Source organism: Heteronotia binoei, chromosome 7 (assembly GCF_032191835.1).
Source record: "Heteronotia binoei isolate CCM8104 ecotype False Entrance Well chromosome 7, APGP_CSIRO_Hbin_v1, whole genome shotgun sequence".
Taxonomy (NCBI): Eukaryota; Metazoa; Chordata; class Lepidosauria; order Squamata; family Gekkonidae; genus Heteronotia; species Heteronotia binoei.
The window spans coordinates 134,612,539-134,623,563 of record NC_083229.1 but is presented as its reverse complement, the minus strand read 5'-3'; positions in this window follow the sequence as shown (position 1 = coordinate 134,623,563).

Below are 11,025 nucleotides of genomic sequence, written 5' to 3'. Positions count from 1 at the left end.
ATGTCTCATCTGCAGTATCTGCAACCAGGCAGGCCTCAGGAACTGGGGCCATCACACCTAAATTCCCATGGCTGTCCCATTTATGAGCAAAAGGAGCATTAAGAACTCTTTTAGGGCTTCCTCAAGAAACCTTGTGCCATTCGTGCCTTCTGTTCATTCTTAATGTGCTGGAGTGGGTTTGCCACTCTCCCTTGCCCTCCCCCCACTTCAAGAACTGGGAACATATTCAGTGAAACTCTGTGCAAGACTTTCAGAATCTCTCCCCCCCCCCTTTGGTTTTGCTGTTGTTATTTTGAAGAGGAAGTTATCATTTCTTCGAAAGTTGAGATGGGCACCCTCAATAAAGGTGGAGTTGACTCTGCTGTGGTAATGCTGACAACTGAGCAAAAGTAGTAGTTCTCTGTGCAAGGTGTGGTGCTGTTATGTACAAGAAAAAATACTGAACACATTTTACTATGAACTGTGTCAACGAAAGAAGAGTCCTGTGATTGCAGTTTGCAATCCAAGCATGCAAGAAGGCAGCTTTTACTACTCTCAGCATCATCAGTGCTGCTGCTGCTGCACAAGAGAAAGGTCTGGTCCCTTCCTGTTGAGCCCAGGTACCTTCCTCACCTATTCCATCTGAGATTTATTTTATTTATTTGTTTGTTTCATTGGATTTCTATCCCGCCCTCCCAGCCAAAGCAGGCTCAGGGCATTTCTGCAGGCATTGGCCACCCAAACACCGCTTTGTGGCCATGCAGGCTAGAAGCCTGCTCTTTATGAGTGCTGAGGTTCTTTGGTCTGCTTGTTTCTGCAACCAGTCATGTCTTCCTCCAATGCACTGCTTTCAGAATTGCAGCCCTCCTCTGTTCTTGCTCCCTCTGTAAGTTATCCCACTAAGAACAGGTTGAGGTGGGTCACCATGTTGGTCAGAAGCAGCAAGACCAAGTTTGAGTCCAGCAGCACCTTTAAGTCCCACAAAGTTTATTCCCAGTATATGTTTTTGTGTGCCTGCACATGAAAGCTTATACCAGGAATAAAACTTCGTTGGTCTTAATAAAAGCAGTTCATGAATTTAAGGAGGCTCTGGGTGCGCTGAATTCCACAGAACTGTAGGGCCATTAGGGAAGTGTGAGTGGTACATGGCAGTTTTTTTCTTAAATAGCTTTCTAAAACAAATCTCACCTGGAGTGAAGATAAGGGGAAACTATGTTCTCCTGATCCATCACAAAGAGGAGCTGTCTTCCCACCCCTGCAACCTCATGACAATAAACCTTCTTCCTGTGGTTTGTGTTTGGAGAAGCAAATGCCAGCAGTGTGTCGGAAATGGCACAGGAAGGCGCTCTGTGCTCTTTGGCCCATCAAGATTAGCTCTGCCTGCTGTGCTCTCCAAAGCACTGCTCCTGCCAGCGACTCCTTTTGCAAGACCTTCCACTTCCTGCAAAACGTCAATTGCATAAGAGTTCGATGGACCCACCAGAGGAGCAAGAGAAGGAACCTGATGGACTTGAAAGAGAAATCATCCTTGTGAACTCCTCAGAGAAGTGGGGAAAAGGAAACATTCACAGAAGGAAAATTAATTTTTAAAAAGTATCAACTTTTGCAGTGGAAATAATGAATAAGGCCCATTGTGGTAGAAAATACAATGGGCTCTAGAAAGAGGCTGTGGGTGAGTGCCCCTCCCATCTTGCTGTCTTCCCACCCACCCAAGTGATGGCATTCACTTCCCCCACACTTGGTGTGTTCCCACCCACCCAAGGCGGCTGTTTTCTGTAGGAGAAAGGTTTGTGGGTGAGGTTTGCCAAGTAACAATCATATAGACTATAAAAGTATAGATGAAGCTTTATTGAGTTGCTACAGGTATATAACCTTTCTTATTGCATAAGCATTGCTAGGAATGAAAGTAATTGATACAGGCAGTCCTAAATAACCCCAAGTCCCAAACTCCCCCCGCCCCGACCCATCTAACATAAACAGTCGAAATGGCAGCGACTCTCTAATCTCTAAGAACACAGCAGGATATAATTCAGAGAAATCATAAGGTGTTATCTTGAAGAACACATCTCTCCTTTCCCTGATTTATTTATATCCCGCCCTCCCCGCCTAGGCAGGCTCAGGGCGGCTAACAACATATTCATATAAAAAGTTATACAGTAATTTTAAAATCAACATTTAAAAAGTTATACAGTAATTTTAAAATCAGCATTATCTTAAAACCATTCCAATTTACATTCGACATAATTTAACAGTAACAGTGGTGTTCCTGGCGCTATTCTGTCTGTTTGCATAATGGCGAAGGTCACTGAACAGTCACTTTGGCGGGTCCATCAATTCGGCCATCCTTAGTCAGCAGTCTGCCAACCTAAAAAGGATGGTCTTGCAGGCCCTGCGGAATTGGTCAAGACTCCACAGGGCCCGCACCTCTTCCGGGAGCTGGTTCCACAGGCACGGAGCTGCAATGGAGAAGGCCCGTGCGCGGGTGTTCTGCAATTTCGCCTCCTTTGGCCCAGGGATAGTCAGCTTGTTCTTCCCTGCTGACCTCAGTGCTCTCTGGGGCTCGTATGGGGAGAGACGGTCCCTCGGGTAGGCAGGTCCTCGACCATACAAGTGGGCTCAGGGCGGCTAACAAGCCAGAATGACCTCATAAAACAAAATAATCAATATAAAACTGTATTAAAACAGTAGACCATAAAACATTCAAAGAATAACATTGGTGCTGTTACCAGGCAGAGCATAATATAAAAAAACTAGATGGCGTTCCCATAGTTCTCCACAATTTTCAGATTTGCTAATGGCAACGGTCGATGGCACAGAGGTGTGTGATAACATTTGGCTTCTAGGCAGTTCAGCAGCTCTCTCCCATCTTAATTCCCAAATGCAGGTTGGAACAATGCAGCCTTACAGGCCCTGCAGAACTGAACAAGATCCCGCTGGGCCTTGATGTCATCTGAGAGAGCATTTCATAACATCAGTGCTGCCACTGAGAAGGCCCTTGCACTGGTCAAACTCAATCTGGCTACTTTCGGCCTGGAGACTGACAAAAAAATTCAGAGCTCCTGAACGCAGTTCTCTCTGGGGTACGTGCAGGTCCTGCAGGTAGGCAGGTGCCAGGCCATATAAGGCTTTAAAGATTAAAAAACAGTATCTTGAATTGGATCTAGTATGCAACAGGCAACCAGTGCAGCACTTTTAGCACAGGTTGGATGTGCTCATGCATAGGGAGACCCATCAACAACCTGGCAGCAGCATTCTGCACCAGTTGCAGCTTCTGGATCTGAGATAAGGGCAGCCCCATGTAGAGGACATTATAGTAGTCTATTCTCAAGTTGATCATTGTGTGGATCACCTTTGCTAAGCCGTGGCATTCAAGGAAGGGGGCCAATTGCCTTATCCGCTGAAGGTGGTAGCAGGCAGGCAGTGGCTGCTACCTGGACCTCCATTGTCAGGGAGGGTTCCAGGATACTCCCAGGCTCTTGAACTTTGGCTCCAGTATCAGTGGCACCCCATCAAAAACCGGTAAAGGGATCTCCCTTCCCAAGCCACTGTGACTTAGGTAAAGGACTTCCATCTTCATTGGATTTAGCTTCAGTTGAGTCAGCCTGAGCCATGTTTGTAGCTCTGAGCAGCCTGAGCCATGGCTTGTAGCGGCAGGTCAATTTTCTGGGGCACAGCCAGCTGACCACCTATCAATAGATAGAGCTGGGTGTCATCTGCATATTGATGGCACCCAAGCCCATACCTCTGGACAATCTGGGCAAGGGAGTGTATATAGATGTTAAACAGTATTGGGGAGAGAACCACCCCTTGAGGCACTCTGCATACCAGTGGGTGTCTCTGGGACAATATCTCTCCAATCGCCATTCTTTGTCCCCAGCCTTGGAGAAAAGAGGTGAGCCACTGCAAGTGTCAAGTCGGTAGATTCAATAACGAGTCTTCGTTGAAACAAAGTAACTAGTTTATTGATATCATGGCTCTTGAATACAGTAAGATTGAAAGACTAAAGATCATACAGTAGAATGCAATCATATAAGGTACACTTCAAAGGGATTCTTGAGGGAGGGGTACTATGCAGGGCACATTCACACATTGATGTTACAACTTCGTTCTCAGGCCTGGTTTGGCCTTGAGCGTCTCTGGCTCCGCCCTCCCCCGGTGCCAAGCCTGAGAAGGCGCAGATAAACTGTTCACATATTCCCATTTCAAAGCAAGGCTACATAACAAAGGAAAGGAGGGGGGTAAGGAGAGTCTAAGCTAGCAGCAATGGAATACAGTTTAGCTTTACCCAGGATGCTCTTCTCCTGAGCCAATGTTATTTGCAGGCCTGACCAGAGTTATGAGCAGACTTGACAGCAAGCTGGACCTCTGAATCCCCTCATCAGCTAGGTGGCTGGCTAGTAGCTGATAGTTGATTGTATCGAATGCAGCCAATAGATCTAACAACAGCACTGCCGAGCTGCCTCTGGAGGTCATCTATGAGGGCAACTAGGGCCATCTCCATCCCATGACCCAGGCAAAAGCCAGACTGAAATGGATCCAGCACAGAAAAGTCATCCAGAAAACCCTGCAACTGTGCTGCCACAGCCCGCTCTATAATCTTGCCCAAAAAGGGTAAGTTCAACCCCTGCTGATAGTTCGCTAATATGGCCAGGTCTTAGGATAGTTTTTTTAAGAGGGGTTGAACCACTGCCTCTTTGAGAGGTGTGGGAAAGATCTCTTCAAAAGGGATCTGTTGACAATCACCTGGAGAGGATTTTGTAGCTTCAACCAGCAAGCCTTTATCAGCCAGGACAGGCATGGAGCCAACACACAGGTAGCAGGGCACACAGAGGACAGAACACTGTCAACTTCTTCTAGGCTGAGTGGAGTGAAGCAATCCAAAACTAGACCAGAAGATGTTCTTGGTGCCTCAAGTTTGCTCACTGTATCAAATGTGGCAGAGAGGTCACAGCAGAGCAACAAGACCTTATCTGCAAAAAAGTTCACAAAAGCCTCACAGCCAATATTCAATTCCCTAGCACTTGGTTTGCCTTGTGGCAAATTAAAGACCAAATGTTGGGGTTTTAGATATACTATTAGCAGAGTAAAGTGGTGAGAACCACAAATAACAGCCAGGCACGCGGTTTAGCTTAAGAAACAAAGTAGTTTACTTTACTAATGAGGAAAAGGTATGATTGGGATTTCTAAAAAACAAAGAAGGATTCATTATCCTATCTAGCTTCTAGGCTACATCTTGACTCTCTCGAGTCTTAACTTCAACTGCATGGAGATCTAAGGGCTTAACACAAAGGGCAATAAAACTAACCAAATGGTTTCCCTCAGACCACCACCCAAATATATGGATTAGCCTATTAGGGCTCTCCCTCAATGGTCACTATGCATATTGACACCTAGCCTTGGCGGGAAGTACGTGCAAACATTCTCATTGGCTCTACCTACTCACTGGCTAAACATCAGCATGCATATACAAACACTTAATGAACTCATGACAACAGGAAGTGAAATGGCATCAGAAACCCAACACCAAATCATGCTAAATAATTGGGCCAGGCACAAGTTTGTGGATGCAATCCAGGCCACAAAGTAGTTTTTCTTTGTGGCCCTGACTGCCATCTCATAGGTCTGCATAAATGACCTATAGGATGTTCTGGTTGCTTCATCACGAGTTTGCTGCCTCTGCCTCTCTAGTCATCTCAGCCTCTGTTTCATCAGCCACAGTTCCCAGGTGTACCACAATGAGCATCTTGAACAGAGGCAGAAGGGACGCCAGGGAGCGCCAGTCATGCCAAGTCTCTGTAAGTTCATCCAATGAGTTGTCAGGAGGCCAAGAGTCCCACAAAGCCATCTGAAGTCACATTGGGTTCATTTGGTTCCACGGGTGAGCTAAAATATGCTTGCAGCCTAAACAGAGTTGTGATGGAATGTCCATATGGCTGGTTTGGAGGGTGGAGTCTATGTCATTGTACCTGTCTGAGGTCCCACCCCTCCTCAAACTCCATTCTCTCCAGGCTCCACCCCTCAAATTTCTGAATCTGGAATTGGTAACTCTATCTCCTTCCCAGCAGCAGTAGCAAGCAGTCAAACCTAGGGTAGCCAGGCTCTAAGTGGAGCCTGAAGATCTCTTGATATCACAGCTGAACTCTAGATAACAGATCTTCCCCTGGAGAAAATAACTGCAATGAGTTCTCCCTCAAAGGTCAAAGTGGCCTAGAAAGGGCCTCCTCCCCCCCACACAACTTGTAGTGAGAGAACAAAGCTTGGTTGTGTTTTACTGACAGAAGCAAACTTGGTAGCCAAGCAACAGCTATTGCTTAGCAGTTTCCCCAGTGGCCTAATCCTCATCTGTCCTGAGAGAGGAGCAGATCCAGTCAATGGCATGCAAATTGTCTTGACTGGCAGAACACAGGTCAATGGCTGATGTGGCACACACCACAGCCAATTGGACAGCTGGAAAATGCCAGGACATTCGGCTTTTTTATACGTAAGTTTGAGTTGTTTGAAGACAAGCATGCTGTTTGATTGTGGGTAGATATCAAGGCAAACAGACAAAACCTTTCGCTTCTTGGAAGTTCATAGGTAAAGACTATTACAGCATTTTTGTTCAACTGTAAAACCTGCTCAGAATTTTAATCGTCCTGGTTGGACTGCTTAGATTTGAGCAGGTACAAAAATTACAAGAGTCTTTAAGTAAAAAAATATAGTGTGTAAGTTTCTATAACTGAAAATTGTTTTGCCTTAAGTAGCTTGGATACGGACATTATCAGTTTATGGAACAGTGACTGTGTTTCATGTATTAAATGCTGAGATAAAGTTTTGTTTTGGGAAACAGTGGTAAGAAAAAGTGTCTATGAAATAAAAGAAAATATAAAGGGGAATTCCCCAACAGATATAAGCTTTCATGTGCATGCAACAAAGTTTAATCACAGGTCTTAAAGATGCCACTGGACTCAAGCTTTGTTTTGCTGCTTCAAATCAACACGGCCTCCCACCTGAATCTACCCGTAAGCACACTATATTTGACCTGAACATTAACTGGAGTTATAGAATAGTACCCAAGTTAAAGTTAACTCAGATGTGGCCTTTGTGATACATTGGCTTTTGAGGCTGTTTTTCCTGGACCAAAATAGGAAGGCCTCTGTTTTGATTCTTTTACACATATAATTGAAACTCCATCCAGGTTATATGCACCTGATTATGACAGCATAACAGTCCTATGTCTTATGTCAATGATGAGAACTATAAAACTCTCCTTGGTCCTACATTGAATAACTATCACACTATTGAGCCTAAGTACTATTTATGCTTGACCACGGAAGAAGGGCAGTAAGGCCAAAACATGTTGGGTCACATTAGGTTCCATTTATGTACATTGCAAAATTTTATTTTGTATTGAGGCTATAGTTAGGCCCAGAGTTTCTTTTGTTAAAACCCAGAAGGCCTCATTTGCATATTAGGCCACACCCCCTGACACCAACCCAGCTGGAACTGTGTTCCTGCTCAAAAAAACCCTGGTTAGGCCCATAACTGTTTTTAAATTGTCCTGTAATAAATACATGCATTTTTCATAATTTTGCATTATTTATGTTTTTTGTAATTAGCCCTCAAGTTTGTATTTATTTATCCTTTCAGATTCTTAATATCATTAGCATCATATCATCACATCTAATAGTAACATGTGGTCCCCATTTGTGGGTACCAACATCCACAGATTGGAGCCAAGCCAATGTGAAATCAATTTTTCTGCAGAGTTACACACCCCAGGTTTGCAGGAAAATCTGAAATGTCCCCAAATTTTTTTACAAGTTTAAATTCCCCCAAAGTTTTTTTTTTAAAAGCCTTGTCAGGGCGCAGCTCATAGAATCATGGAGTTGGAAGGGACCTCCAGGGTCATCTAGTCCAACCCCCTGCACAATGCAGGAACTCACAAACACCTCCCCCTAAATTCACAGGATCTTCATTGCTGTCAGATGGCCATCCAGCCTCTGTTTAAAAACCTCCAAGAAGGGAGAGCCCACCACCTCCCGAGGAAGCCTGTTCCACTGAGGAATCGCTCTAACGGTCAGGAAGTTCTTCCTAATGTTGAGCCGGAAATTCTTTTGAGTAATTTCAACCCATTGGTTCTGGTCCTACCTTCTGGGGCTATAGAAAACAATTCCACACTATCCTCTATATGCTCTTCAAGTACTTGAAGATGGTGATCCTATCATCTCTCAGCCGCCTCTTCTCCAGGCGAAACATGCCCAGCTTCTTCAACCTTTCCTCATAGGACTTGGTCTCCGAACCCCTCACCAGCTCCAGAGGAATCCTCAATAATCAGACCTCTTGCTGAGATTCAGAGGTTTCTGGATAGACACATTACAGCAGGTATGACTCTTTGTGCCAGATCTGGCTATAACCCTGGGAGCCAGATGCATATAACCCTCTCCAGGGCCATTACCAGCCCATCAAAATTTGGAGCAAAAAGCCCACACAAAGCCAAGGTAATCAGGGCTTTTTTTGTAGCAGGAAATCCTTTGCATATTAGGCCACACCTCCCTCATGTAGCCAATCCTCCTGGAGCTTCCAGTAGGGCCTGTGCTAAGAGCCCTGTAAGCTCTTGAAGGATTGGCTACATCAGGGAGGCGTGGCCTAATATGCAAAGGAATTCCTGCTACAAAAAAAGCCCTGCAAAGTTTCTCACCCAACCCCCACTGTGTGCTACCAAGTGCCCAGACAGTCTCTGCAAGGAGATATTCCTTGGATTCCAGACGTGAACATCCCTACCAGAGTAGAGCGAGCACTTTATGTGCTACAAACAAAAGAGAAAATAAGGCAAAGCAACACAGCGTAGATTCCTGCAACAGAGCCAGTTTGGTGTAGTGGTTAAGTGTGCGGACTCTTATCTGGGAGAACCGGGTTTGATTCCCCACTCCTCCACTTGCAGCTGCTGGAATGGCCTTGGGTTAGCCATAGCTGACAGAGGTTGTCCTTGAAAGGGCAGCTTCTGGGAGAGCTCTCTCAGCCCTTTACCTCACAGGGTGTCTGTTGGGGGGAGGGGAAGATATAGGAGATTGTAAGCCACTCTGAGCCTCTGATTCAGAGAGAAGGGCAGGGTATAAATTTGCAGTTGTCTTCTTCTTCTTCTCCCCCAGCATTCCCATTACAGTTGCAGAGAACGCAGGCCCAAACAAAATGCATGGCAAGGCCCCTTCACACCATGACCACAGAAGCCGGGCGCCTCTCTGGGCCTGGCCCCCACAGCAGATGCTTTGGGTCCTGCTGGGAGAGTTTCCAGGCCAAGCCACCGTGGCGGGGAATCCAGAAGCCAGTCTAGACTCAGAGCGGTTCTCAGGCACTGCTGTTGCTGCTGCCATCACGGCTCTCAGGTGGGGGGGGGGAGCCAAGGCAGGCCTGGCAAAGGAAGCAGAGGCGGGATTCCCTCCCCCTTGTCTGTTCCAACAGCCAAATCTGAGGATACTTGAATCCAGTGGTGTGAGCTATGAATGGGCAAGACAGATCTTTCTACAAACCTGAAAAAATTCCTCCTTTTCTTTAAAAATTGAAATATAAAAAAATGGTGGTTGTTTTTTTAAAGAAAACAAGTGAGAAAAGTTGTCCTGTAGCTTTAAGCAAGAGATTCTCCCAGTGGCCATTGCTAAGCAACCAGGCGTTGCAGGATTCAGTTTCTGTGAGTCAAAAGCAGGGTCCTCCCTTCCCAGGACTGTTTTGGCCTTTGGAGGAGGACTCATGGGGGCCAAGCCGACCTAAGGCGGCCAGCTCCAGGCTGGGAGATTCCTGAAGATCTGGGGGTGGAATACAGGAAGGATGACTTTTGGGGAGGGGCATAAAATATCATAGTGTTTACTCTCCAAAGTAGCCATTTTCTCCAGAAGAGATCTCTTTCGTCTGGAGATTGGCTGTAATTCTGGGAGATCTGACGAGCCCAAGGCTAGCGCCAACCACTGGATGACATGAGGCCACCTGACCTGCATGACTCACCTAGGCCTGGCTCCTTGCGAATGTTAAACAGCAGCCACCCTATGACAACCAGAGCTTCCTTCTGAGTAGGGTCTGCAAGACCCAGGTTCAAATCCCCATCTTGCTGTGGAAGTTGACTGGGTGAGTTTGGTCCAACCGCATTCCTTGAGCCTAGCCTGCCTCACTGGGTTGTTGAGTGGATGAAAAGGAGGAGAGGAGAATAATGACAGTTGTCTTGGTCCCCACTGCAGAGAGGTGGGATGGAAATGAAGTTAATACATTCAGAGTTTTGCTATATAGAGGCTGCTGGCGGGGGGAGCTAGGTAAGAGAGGGAAAGTGGAAGATATAGGCAGGATGGCCATTGGGTGGGAAGAGGAGGCTTTCAGGGAGGGAAAGAGGGGAGGGGGAATGAAACGCTCCCCTGCGAGTCCTTGAGGGTTCTGCTTCTGCAAAAAAGTTGTGCCTGATCGGACCAAGGGCGTCTTCTCTAAGGCCGTTTTCGCACTTAGCGTTTGCTCCCCTTATTCCGCGGCGCAATTATGTCCGGCTCATTTTCCTTGTTTTCGCACTAGTGACTCTTTTGCGGAGTCGCGTTCCCTGAAGCCCCGGCTCAAATCGTTTTCGCACTGGCATCGAATTGACTTCGATGCCATGTCAATCTTTTTTTTTTTAAGCGCAATTCCAGTTGCGTAACAACGTAACTACGTAACAATGTAACAAGAGAATCCCCTTTTCGCGGGCAAACCATCACGTGACGCTTCTGGTTAAGTATTGGCTGCAGCAGCATCATCCACACTGCCTTGTATCGTCAGAAGCATGGAGAATCCAGATGATGAGACTATGGCGTTGCTTTATTCAAAAACTCCGGAAGTAGGTGGATCTAGATACTCCGGCGTGAAACCCCTGCAGCACCGGAGCAAGACGCAGCGCCGGAGCAACAGGTGCGAAAACCAGGAAAAGATCCGGAGGTAAATGGGGTGCTACGCCGGAGTAAACGCTAGTGCGAAAATGGCCTAAGTCTTTGCAAAATGGGTGGCAGAAGTTGAAGGGTTTTCCTGTTTTGTAAGGAGCTCTCAGCAGTAAAGAAA